Source organism: Peromyscus leucopus, chromosome 8a (assembly GCF_004664715.2).
Source record: "Peromyscus leucopus breed LL Stock chromosome 8a, UCI_PerLeu_2.1, whole genome shotgun sequence".
NCBI classification, from domain to species: Eukaryota; Metazoa; Chordata; class Mammalia; order Rodentia; family Cricetidae; genus Peromyscus; species Peromyscus leucopus.
In genome coordinates this window covers 38,153,407-38,165,092 of record NC_051085.1, presented here as the reverse complement: position 1 = coordinate 38,165,092, position 11,686 = coordinate 38,153,407, and the positions used below count along the sequence as shown (strand labels likewise).

Sequence of the window (11,686 nt, the reverse complement as noted above, 5' to 3'; positions counted from 1 at the left end):
TTAACATATCTACAAACTTCTTAGAAGAGAAAAATATCAAATGCTCATTAAATACATGACATTTCTTCCAAACATAACAGATTAACAGATATTACTTAGTTTGAACTCAAGATGGTAAATTTTCTTACAAAGGAAACTTGGAGAACACAATCATTTCATAGCTACATTCTTCTAAATATATAAGGCAGATATGTTAGTAAAATATATGCTTCCAAAAATAAAAATAAATGACATCAATAAATTCTAGGAAGTCAGCATTACTTAAATTAAAAAGTCAGGTAAATGTATCAAAAGACAGAAATTGCCAGCTAATATTTTTCACAAATCTAGGCTCAGTGATTCTTAGAAAAATCTTAGCAATTTAGGGCAATAGTTTGAAAAAACATAAATCAGCATAAACATATGGAGGTTGCCATGGTTGTTGTCCATTCATTATATATTCAATAATCAATCATCTTAATTAACCATGGCAAGAGATGAAAGCAGGAAGCATATGATCACCAAAATAGATGTGGAAAAGGCCTTCAATGTAAATTCTAACTCCACAGTAAACACATCTCTGAGCAACCCTTGAAGAGAAGAAAATTCCCCCAATTTTCTGAGGAAGAGCTGGGAAAGACTACTTGGGAAAACCATAATTGACATTGAAAGTAGGGATTCAAATTAATTCCAGTCAAAAATCACAAATAATATCATGCAGCAAATGACAAAGGCATTCTACAAAATATATCAAAATGGAAAGAATACAAATTTTCAAAGGAACTTATTTGGACAGTTACTGCTACTTGGTTTTAAGTTGTAATTATTCTGTTATAAAGCATTTGAGTGTTCAATAGCACCAGACAAACTGATCAGTGGATGAATAGAAGGCCAAGTCCAAATGCATAGTTACGTAAGAAGATGGCTGGTTTTTATCAGAAGTGAAGCCATGAGTCACTGGAAAAACAATACTTATCTTAGTATTCAAGACTGAACAATCAGGCCTTGCTAGTAAACACAGCAATCAGACAAAAATCACTTACTTTACCTACTTCGATCTGTGCCATCACACCCATTTAAACTTGGACCGTATCATATTCCTAACAGGGCCTGAAACAGTGACATTTATGCAAGGAACATAAGAAGAAGCCTCACAATGCGATGCATGGAAGAAAATAAATGGATGAATCAGACTTCAATACACTGGTGCTCCTTGACAGACACTGTTACTAGATTGAAAATCAAGGTAAGATGGAGAGAAAAAAAAAAGTCCTAAACTGTTTCTAATAAAGGTTTGTGCCATAGGATGGGAAAAGTGCACATAAAGAGATGTGCTCCATTGGACATTTGAATTGCAAATCAGAGCTATGGTGAGACAGCAGTAACTATTTAGCTAAAGAAAGAAAAATCTCATCTCAAATGTAGGCATGGATGTAGAAGATGGAATGTCCTATACCGTGAGAACATAAAACACTCCACTCACTTTCAAACACAGGAAGATTTCTGAAAAGTTAAGCCAACCTCATTTTTTTTTTTTTTTTGTTTTTTTTTTTTGTTTTTTTTTCGAGACAGGGTTTCTCTGTGTAGTTTTGGTGCCTGTCCTGGATCTCGTTCTGTAGACCAGGCTGGCCTCAAACTCACAGAGATCTGCCTGGCTCTGCCCGCCAAGTGCTGGGATTAAAGGCATGCACTACCACTGCCTGGCAAACCTCTTTTTTTGTTAAAGCTAGCTTTTCTATCTTTTATCATTTATCCCAAAGAAATAGGAACCTGTTTCCATGCAAAGGCTTGACCATAGGTTTTGGTGACAGCCTGGTTCTAGTAGGCAAAATCTGGTAACATTCCCAAGCTCTCTCAGCAGATGAAAATATAAATAAAGCATGCTATGTCCAAAAAAAATGGACTACTTCTCTGCAATGAAAGGAATGATCTATTGATACTAGAGAAATAAATTTCAAAATATTTAGATGGTGTTAAGAGAAATGAAACAAATGCATAATATACAATTTATATTTATATAAGCCATTAAGGAATGCAAAGTTTTTAATAAAAAAGCAAGATCAATGTTGTCTATGGATGAAAAAGATATACAGTAAAGCAGAAGGGTGGGATTTCAAAGACACATCAGGTGACTTTTTGTTTGTTTCATTTTGTGTTATAGACAGTGTGTTTATAGTTTGTTTGTGAATCATCTCTCATCAGCTCGTGATTTTTGGTGCTTGGTTCCCAGTTGGTAGTATGCTGGAATCTGCTGGACACTTTGGAAGTTGGAGGCTGGCCTCACATTATTAGGTACAGGTCTTTGAAGACCCCACCCAGCTCTGGTTCCTATCTCCCTGTTTGCTTTCTGGTCCATTGGAATGTGAACAGCCTGTTGCTCTGTGCTGAGCTGCTCTGCTCTCTCCCCTGCTGCAAAGGTGCTGTGGGATGTCATTCTGTATGCTGTGAATCTATGTGGCTCTGATTGGTTGATACATAAAATGCTGATTGGCCAGCAGCCAGGCAAGAAGTATAGGCAGGATAAGCAGACAAGGAGAATTCTGGGAAGAAGAAGGCTGAATCAGGAGATGCCAGCCCACCATCCAGGGAGCAGCATGTAGTGACATATAGGTAAAGCCATGAAAAACGTGGTGACATATAGATTAATATAAATGGGCTGAATTTCAGTGTAAGAGCTAGTCAGTGGTAGGCCTGAGCTAATGGCCGAGTGGTTTTAATTAATGTAAGCTTCTGAGTGATTATTTTATAAATGGGCCACAGGACTGCCAGGGCTTGGCGGGACCCAGAGAAAACTTCCAACTATACAAAGGACTAACATTCTGAAACTGGGAACCAAAACTAACATTTCTTCCTTCAGTTGGCCACATCAAATGCCAAAGTAACTGACATGCACAGGCTAGCCTCAGCCTCACTGTATCTGTCATGATCCTCCTGTCTCCACAACACAAGCGCTGGGTTAGAGATCTACACCCACACATACACAGACAGGGCACTGTTTAAGTATGATTTGTATATTCATTAAGTTGTGCCAAAATGTATTAAATTATACATATGCACACTCACATGTATATGTAGTTTGTTTTATCCATGATACTTAAGTAAAATAAATATTAATAAAAGCTAACAATAGGAAAACTCCTCAAGAAAAACTGTGGCAATGTGAAAATGAAAGATGAAGAGAAGCCGATCAAACGTAGGTGTCCTGTGATGTATTTGTGGTTTTGGTTCTCTAAATTTCCTGTGCTAATATAATTCATCTAATCTAAAGCCTATTTTACATATACTTTAAAAATCTGCATTTTTCCTTGTATTTAAAAAATGCATTGTCTCTCATTTGGTTCCAAATTGTCTTAGCTGCCTTATAACAAGGTCTATTTTTCTCTTTGTTGAAAGGGTGGGTTTCAGTTTCTTATATTAAGTATATTATGATGAAATATTTCCTTACTGGCATGCACCTTGGGGGATTTCTTACTTCCTGAAACATGTTTTCTTTCCAAATACTTGTTACTTTTACACTGTTTTACTCCAAACAGTGGGCGAAACAATTGAAGGGAAGAGTTTTTATCTTGGTTCCTAGTTTCAGAGAGATTTTAGAGCATCACAGCAGCAGAACTATTGAAGGATTTTCCTCACCTCTTGCAAAAAGCTGAGAGCATTTGGAACCAGAGGCTGCCATGGAGGCTTCAAAGGCCAGCCCCTAGTGAGAGGTCCCTCCAGCTAAGGTCCACCTCTGGCTACCCAGCACCAGCAGCAGGGGGAAGCACTCAAGATATATGCATTATTCAAATCCCATTCTTTTCTATTTAACTCTTTGGTTTTGCTTTATTTTTTTTTTATTTTTATCATGGAAGAATATTTATTTACTGGAATATCTAGTTTCTGATACTATGAAATCAATAAAATTTGATGAAGCCCTCTTTTCTGAGACTTGCCTTCTCTCCTGAGTCAGGGTATGAGAGTTAGACCACATCTTCGTTTTCAGGAAAACGGGATAAGGGTGAGAGGAACAGAACTGGAGCCATGCAGATGCTAGGAGATGTGTTTTATTTACTTATTTTTGTCTTTCATTATTTTACAATTATTGTGTTTGTGGTGTGTGTGTGTGTGTGTGTGTGTGTGTGTGTGTGTGTGTGTAGGACAAACTGTGGGAACCCTGGAATGAACTCAGGTTGCCAGGCTTGGCTGCAAGTGCCTTTACTGGCTAAGCCACCTTCCCAGCTCTTATTTACTTATTTTTATTAATTAATTAATTAGTTAATTAATTAAGAAATTAAATACTATCTTGTGCTTTAGTTATCTGTTAGAAATAGAGGATGCAGTGGCAGTGGTGTAGTCTTTTGTACCGTTGTGTGTTCTTTACAACTGGACTCAGTCCTTATATTCAGCTTGATTCTTTTTGTCCCGCATGCCAGATAGAGACAAGCTTAAAGGCCATATTTGCTTGGGACTGATCTGAAAGGATAATTTGTAAGCATGCACATGGAATTCGGGATCATTAAGATTCAGTATTACAACTTCGGGGAAAAGGGGAGGAGATCAGTCATGGTGTGCACAAGCATGGGCAGTTTTGTTTGACTTTATTGTTTTGAGCTCATGGCAAGAAATGATTTACAATTTCTTAGCCATAGCCATAGTATTTTTGATATTTTATACTCTTTGGGGGACACATTATCTTACCAGATTTGAGTTTTATGTCTGTGACTGTAAATTTGAAAGACATCTCTAGAGATAAATATCTTTGAATTACATATCTGAAGGAATCTGTCAATATATCAAACACACACACACACACACACACACCCCAGTGTAGCTTGGTCTTCACTTTCAAATAATAAACTTTAGCTAGGCATAGGAGGACATGCCTATCATCTCCGCTACTTGATCAGTTGGGTAGCGGTTCACAGCTGTATGACCTGCCTGAAAGGCCTGAAGACTTCAAGAACAGTCTGGGTTTCTTGATATTCTTTGAAAGCAAAAGAAAAAAAGGAGAGCTGAAGCTATAGTACAGTGGTAGAGTGTTTACTTGGCATATGTGGGGCCCTGGGTTCAACTCTGAACCTCAAAATAAAAAAACAACAAAGAAAACAAAAACAAAGCTAAAGAAAACACCCTCAAGTATGCTGGTTGGTTAGGTTTTATTTTTTAGTGGAATTTCAAGGAATTTGTCTAAGGAGAAGCTTAAAATTCTGGAGAGTTGACAGAAAGTTAATTTAAAAATTACTAATATACTGTCTGACCTTTCTTTACTTAAATTTGCATGACGATGTTCTTAGTTAAAGAAGTACATTTTGTTATTACCAGACTACATGCTCCCTTAGAGAGCCATTGGACAGTAGATATTTAATAAACATTGCAGGTGATGGGGAAAGGCATAGCCAGGGATTGAGTAGTCTAAGTAAGTTGGGAACACTCATTTTTTTCTTCACAAATCTAGCCTATGATAGCACACATTCTGTGCATTATCTTTTCAATGTAGTCCCCTTTGTTCAGATGGAGAAATCAAGTTAGGTATTATTGACTGGAAGTTCTAGTGATAAATTGAAGTTATTTAAAGCTGTGAAAGGTTTTAAATAAGTTTTTTTTACATGTTTAATAGTTGGTAATCATATGTTTTGCAAACTGAATCTATAACGACTTTCATAAAACTTTTCTGATAATCTTAAGAGTAATATTTGTCAGTTAACTATCATATTACCAAAATAGGCTCATAAAACACTTAGCAATGATCTTTAAAATATTTGTAAGTGAGAAGTCTTGTGTTATATTGAGAACTTCATTTCTCTGCCAACGACTGTCTTTTTGGAGTAATTTGGGGTTGGTGTCATTTTAATTTTTTAAAGTATTTCTTTAGTGAAGTACAAATTCAAATTAGAATTAAGAGCAATTATTTTGAAATAATTTTCTAAAGATATTTTAAAGACTTATTTGTCACAGTTCTGCAGGCTAGAAATTCCACAATCAAGGTACCTGAAGACATAATATCTAACGAGGGCTTGCATTTTGGTTTGTAACAGTAGCCTCCTTTTTGACCCCTTACTAAACAGAGACACAGTGCCAAGCTTTTTTTGTATCTTCAATAGTTCCCAGGAAGCTACATTCTTGACTTGTTGCTTTCTGTGATGGCTCATCTTGAGTGTCTACCTGACTGAATATTAGAATTAGCTAAAGACAGGCCTGTAACATGTCTATGAGGGCATTTCCAGAGAGGTTTAGCTGAAGTGAGCCAACCCACTCTGAATATGTTCTGTGTTATTCCATGGGCTGGAATCCCTTACTCAGGGGGAAGAAATGGAAGCCGAACCAGCATGCATCTCTGTTTTCTGCATGGTGAACATCTGCCTCATGGTCCCATCACTATGCTGTCCCTGCAATGATGAACTGTGCCTTCAAATTGGGAGCTAAAATGAAGTCTTTCCTTAAATTGCTTTGGTTTACTAGAAGTAGGAAAAGCAATATACCTCCTCAAACTATTACATTAGATATTTGAGACCCACCAAAATTTCTAAAGGGCTAGAGATGCGTGTCTTGGTGAACATTCTCAGTTTGATGTCCTAATGATTAGTAATGACTTAAGAACACTCCTCTAGGAGGAAAGACATTCCTCATCTGACACATAAGTCTTAACATTTTTCCTTTTTCCTGAGACTGTAAGTTATGCTTTTTTTTTCTATAACAGTTTTATTTTTCCTATGAAGCCCATCTAGTTAACTTGACTTTTAGATACAAATTTGTAGATGAAAGTTTTCTACACCAAAAATACGGAATTTCCAAAAAAAAACTTATGTATTTTATTCATTACTTTATCTTGTGTATTAAAATAAATGACTAGCTCATATTATGGATTTAATAAAACTGTTTAAAAAATTCATGAGGGAATATATAACATCTGCTATGCATGGATAATGTCCTTTGCTTCTATCAGTTATTCTCAAACTCTGGGATTTATTTAATCCCAGCATATTGGGGTGACCACTACTGCCGGGAGGGTAAGATCCAAGGCAACTCTTAATTCCTTACCTACTATTACTTGTCTCCTTGTGGTCTACTGGGACGTTTCTTTTTTTAACATTTGATAGCTACTCTCTCTACTAAACCTGTGTACTGGTGGGATATATTGCCACACTTACAGGACTGATGTTCCCCTTCTAATCCAAGATTAGAATTCTCAGTTTGAAGAATTGCATATTAAATATGATTCATCATAGTGAATTGTGTGTGTGTGTGTGATTGGATAAGGCATTCTGGCTGTATCTGGGACTAGAGTCAGCACTTTTTTCTGTCTCACCATCTTACTCCTAAGATAGTACGTTTACTTAAGTAAATCAACCCTACTCATTCCCTGGGATTATAGTTTCATGTCTGATTTAACTTCCCTACCAGTGAGCTATCATGACATATATTATTTTATCTAAGTGTAGAAATCCAAATGCTGTCTCTCCCTATTCAAAAGACTGAAACTACTCACTTGTGGCTTACTGTATGTGTTCAGGGGAGAAACTTGTCTTGATTAAGAGCCAAAAATGCTACTAGTAATTTCCTCTAGAATAATTTATTTATCCTTTTGAGTATGGACTTAGTGGGTTATTAAGGGAAATAACAAAAAGAGTAGGAAGTTGAGAGATGGATGTGGGAAGGGGAGAGTCGGGGGGGTTGGGGCAAGAAAATGGGGATGGATATGATTATATTTCATTATGTATATGTACGAAATTCTAAAGAAATAAAAATAAATATACTTGAGAGGGACATTGGGTGTTCACTTTAAGTTATATTTCCTTTTATGTTTAAATAATAAAATTTCTTTTTTTAACAGACTTAATTAACTTTACTTTTCTAGTATAAAAATCATTTTGGTGGCCACGGTTAGAGCCTGGGTCCTCTGAACAGAGATTCCCTTGTAGGTTTTCACAAGCTGGTCAGTGAATTTCTGATAAGGAGACTTGGTAAAGGCAGTATCTTTCCAGACATTGGGGATCGCGTAGCTCTGGGTCTTGGAGATCTCGTTAAAGGTGGCCTTGAGAAAGTTGCCCAGGGTGGTAGTGCAGCCCTTGGCTGACGTGTAGCAGTCACCACCACAAGCCATTATCAGTAGCATCTTGGGCACAGGCGCAGAGACAATGCCAGTACTTCTAGGAGCCAGAATGAAGTGCACCAACACAGAGCCATAGTGGCCTGTCACCTTGTATGGAACAGTGTGGAGCTTGCGTGTCTTGTTCCTCAGTAGCCTCTCTGCACAGGGATTACGTAAAGCTTGGCTAAGATGATGGATGGCCCCTCAGTGGCAGTGGGTACGTCCTTGGGGAACTTAACACCTAGACCAACATGACCATTGTAGTCTCAGTATCAGCAAAAACGGTGAACCTGGTTTGCTGGTCAGCCTGGGCCTGCTTCTGCACTGACTTGATCTTTAGAACCTTATCCTTTAGGAATGCACTCAGAAAAAAGTCAATAGTCTAGGATTCCTTAATGGGCAGTGAGAACAGGTAAGTCTCCTCAGGGACTTGTTCTTCATGTCCTTGAACAGGCAAGCCCATCTTTGTGACAGGAATGTCCTCCTTGTCTTGGTCCTTACCTCTACAAGCCCCATGGCCTTGACCACAGTCAGGACCATGACTACAACCCTGGCTCCTAAGACTGCTGCTCAGTCCTCTGTGGCTCGGGTCCTCTGGGTTCTCCCTTTCCACCCATGTCATCACCGTTTGGTATTTTCCCGAAGAAGAAGAAATGATAATAAAATTTCAAAATAGTTATCTTATTTTCTCTTGGCTTAAGTAAACTTATCATTAGCCAGATGATGACCTCAGTAAGAGAAGAACCCACATCTACAGCATCAAAATGTGTCTGTAAAATGCTGTGTGACTTTTCTAGGGCTGTTGTAAAAATACACTATATATACTAATTGTTTCACTCAACAAAAATAGATTGTACCATAATTTTGAGGAATAGGTATCTAAGAGGAAAGGGTCCACAGTTTGATTTCTCTTATCTGATACCTCTTTGATTGGCCAGAAGGTTGGGGGGCTTCATGCTGTGTGTCTATATGGTGCATGTTGGTTTTGGAATTTCTGGTATATCCCTTTTTGGCTATGTCCAAGTATCATCTGATAAAGATGTTAATGCTTTTGGATTGGGATCTCCCTTTGACCACCCCATCAAGGACATTATTACTACCTATGATCACATTCTGAGTTATAGAGTATTAAATGTTTAAATTTAGGTTTGGAAAGACATGCACAATTCATCCCATTAAAAAAAAAAAGACAAGAAAGCATGACAACATAAGAGAAATTGTGGACTGGTATTCTTAAGGTATGAAGCCAAGGTGAGAATTCTTAGAGACATCATGAAAAAAGCCATCTTGTGAGTCAAGATGATAGAGCCGTGAACATGCTCCTTGGCAGATGCCATTGTTAGATGCTGATTCCAGAAGTTTTTCTGATTGTATCATCTTCTTGTATCTTTTATGAGAGGACCTTTTGAGGACTCTTTTTAGTCCATGAATATAAAATAAAGAAAAGAGAATGAGAAGACAAAGAGAATAATTATATGACTTACATCTGGACTCAGGTAGACTGAGTAGGTCGACTAATTATTATCCACCACTACCAAACTATATATTCTTCGTCATTTCCTCTTAAGGTTATGTTAGTCTGTACACTTTGAATGAAGACATGAAACACCCAGGAGTTTCCAACAATGCAATCTTTTTTTTCTATTTCTGATTGTTAAATATAGACACTTGTGGGTGTGAATTATGGCATATCACTATTTTAGTCATCTTATAATATAATATATGCCTTGAATTCTTTAATGCTAATCCTCTATCTTCAGCTGCTCAGTCTGATGCCATGTTGTACTAATTATCCTTCACTGTGATAAACCTATAAAAAGGAAATGAGAAAGAAGCAAAAAGCAAGTTCATTTAGTCCAGAAATAACATAATCTCCTAAGTTTTAGTTACAGTTACTCATGATGAGCTTGAAAGTGAGCCGACTTAGAATCGTGGGTACAGCACATCTTGAGGGTTGCCATATTCTGTGTGATAGCCATGGCTACTTTCCTTTCTACTAGGGTTACTCATATGGAGAAATCAGATTTAAGATTTCAATTGGCCTTTATTCCTTTTTCAAAAGCCTACCTACCCCTAAGTTGTGTAGGATCAGACTATATTGGGTTATATACTTACAAGTTCAGATAGTAAATGACTATGAAAAATATTTTGAAGGGTGTTTATAGCCTAAGTAATTGCACTGAGAATATGCATAGCTTTTCTTCCTTTCCTCTCCTTTTCTTGTTTTAAGCCATGAAAGGTAGAATGTGTGCTGGGTTGATAAAGATGCCCATAAGGGTAAGAAAGGGAATAGTTTTCTGTATTGCAAATTTTAAAAAAAAAGTGTCAATTGTATTGAATTAACGAATAGAATTTTAACATGGCTCTGTTTTTCCAAGTACATTCTCATATAAATTTCTTATTGAGAAAAGTATCAGCTAAAGTAATAAAAGAATTTATAACAATAGTTCTGAAAGCACATGTTTGTTTTGCTTTTTTTTTATTTGCTTCCAAAAGCTCACTGTCCTTTACAAATCACTGTTTTAAATCTCCAGAGTCAGTGGATTAATCTGAAGCAGATTTCAGTCTTCATTTTATAAGCTGCAAAGAATCACGAGCTGAGAGATCACTTGTCTGGGGATCATGTAGTGAATGCACAGAACTAAAAGTATTCAGAATGTGGGGCTCACAAATCAGCACATTGTTCTTCAGATAATACTATTTTCCAGCAAATGTAGCTCAGGTTTTTAAATGAAGATTTGCTCAATTTTAGAGGTTTTTATTCACTGAAATAACTAACAAAATGGAAAAAATGCATAATGGCTCATTTACAGAACATTTTACATCCTGTAATTAAGACTCTATGAATCAAACAATACAGTGTCAGCTCCATTTCTTCCAGTAGATATTCTTGGAAATGAGTGGCTCAGCATCTGTCTCTGAGTAAGTTGGGGAGGGGCAGTGAGATTAACCTTGTGCCTTTACACTAAGCTGCTAGGCTATAAAAGTTATTGATATTTTAACACACAGAGCTATGGCCAGAAAGGCACACAGTCATGTTATTTTCCCATGCACTTGTTCTTCCAGGATTCAGTAATCAGTGAACATAATTGTCACCTACCTACAGAAATGCTCGATAATATACAGTTTCAAATTACTCAAGTCCTTTTAACAGCATGCCCAATTTCCTATAGTTTATTAAATTTTGTCACTGGCAATTGTGTTAATTTATAAGCAGTTCTAACACCTAGAGTGGTGTGTGTGTGTGTGTGTGTGTGTGTGTGTGTGTGTGTGTGTGTGTGTGTATGTGTACAAGAAATGGTTATAAGATAAGAACATAGGAAAGGATGGGACTAGACTGAGTTGATCAGATACTATCTATAATGAAGTCTAATGCAGTTTTCCTTTAAGATGTTGTCATCCCAACAAAGCAAATGAATAAGAGGGCTGAACCTTGTTTGTGAATCACTAGCTGGCAAGTCCTATAGGCAATAGCTCCCAATGTCACGAATGATACTCCACAGCATTACTGTTCTAGGATGTGAACAATTTAAACTTCAATTTGAAGAACCTTTAAGCTTCAATTTAAATTTAAAAGCCTACTATTAATATAGAAAAGCCATTAATATAGAAGAAGATCAGTTGTTAGCTACTTGCTCT

At 36.9% G+C, this 11,686-nt stretch overlaps 1 pseudogene; it reads right to left on the bottom strand.

The window, feature by feature from the left end:
* Positions 1–7,801: 7,801 nt before the first annotated feature.
* On the bottom strand, positions 7,802–8,669 carry LOC114686017 (annotated as a pseudogene).
* Positions 8,670–11,686: the final 3,017 nt, after the last annotated feature.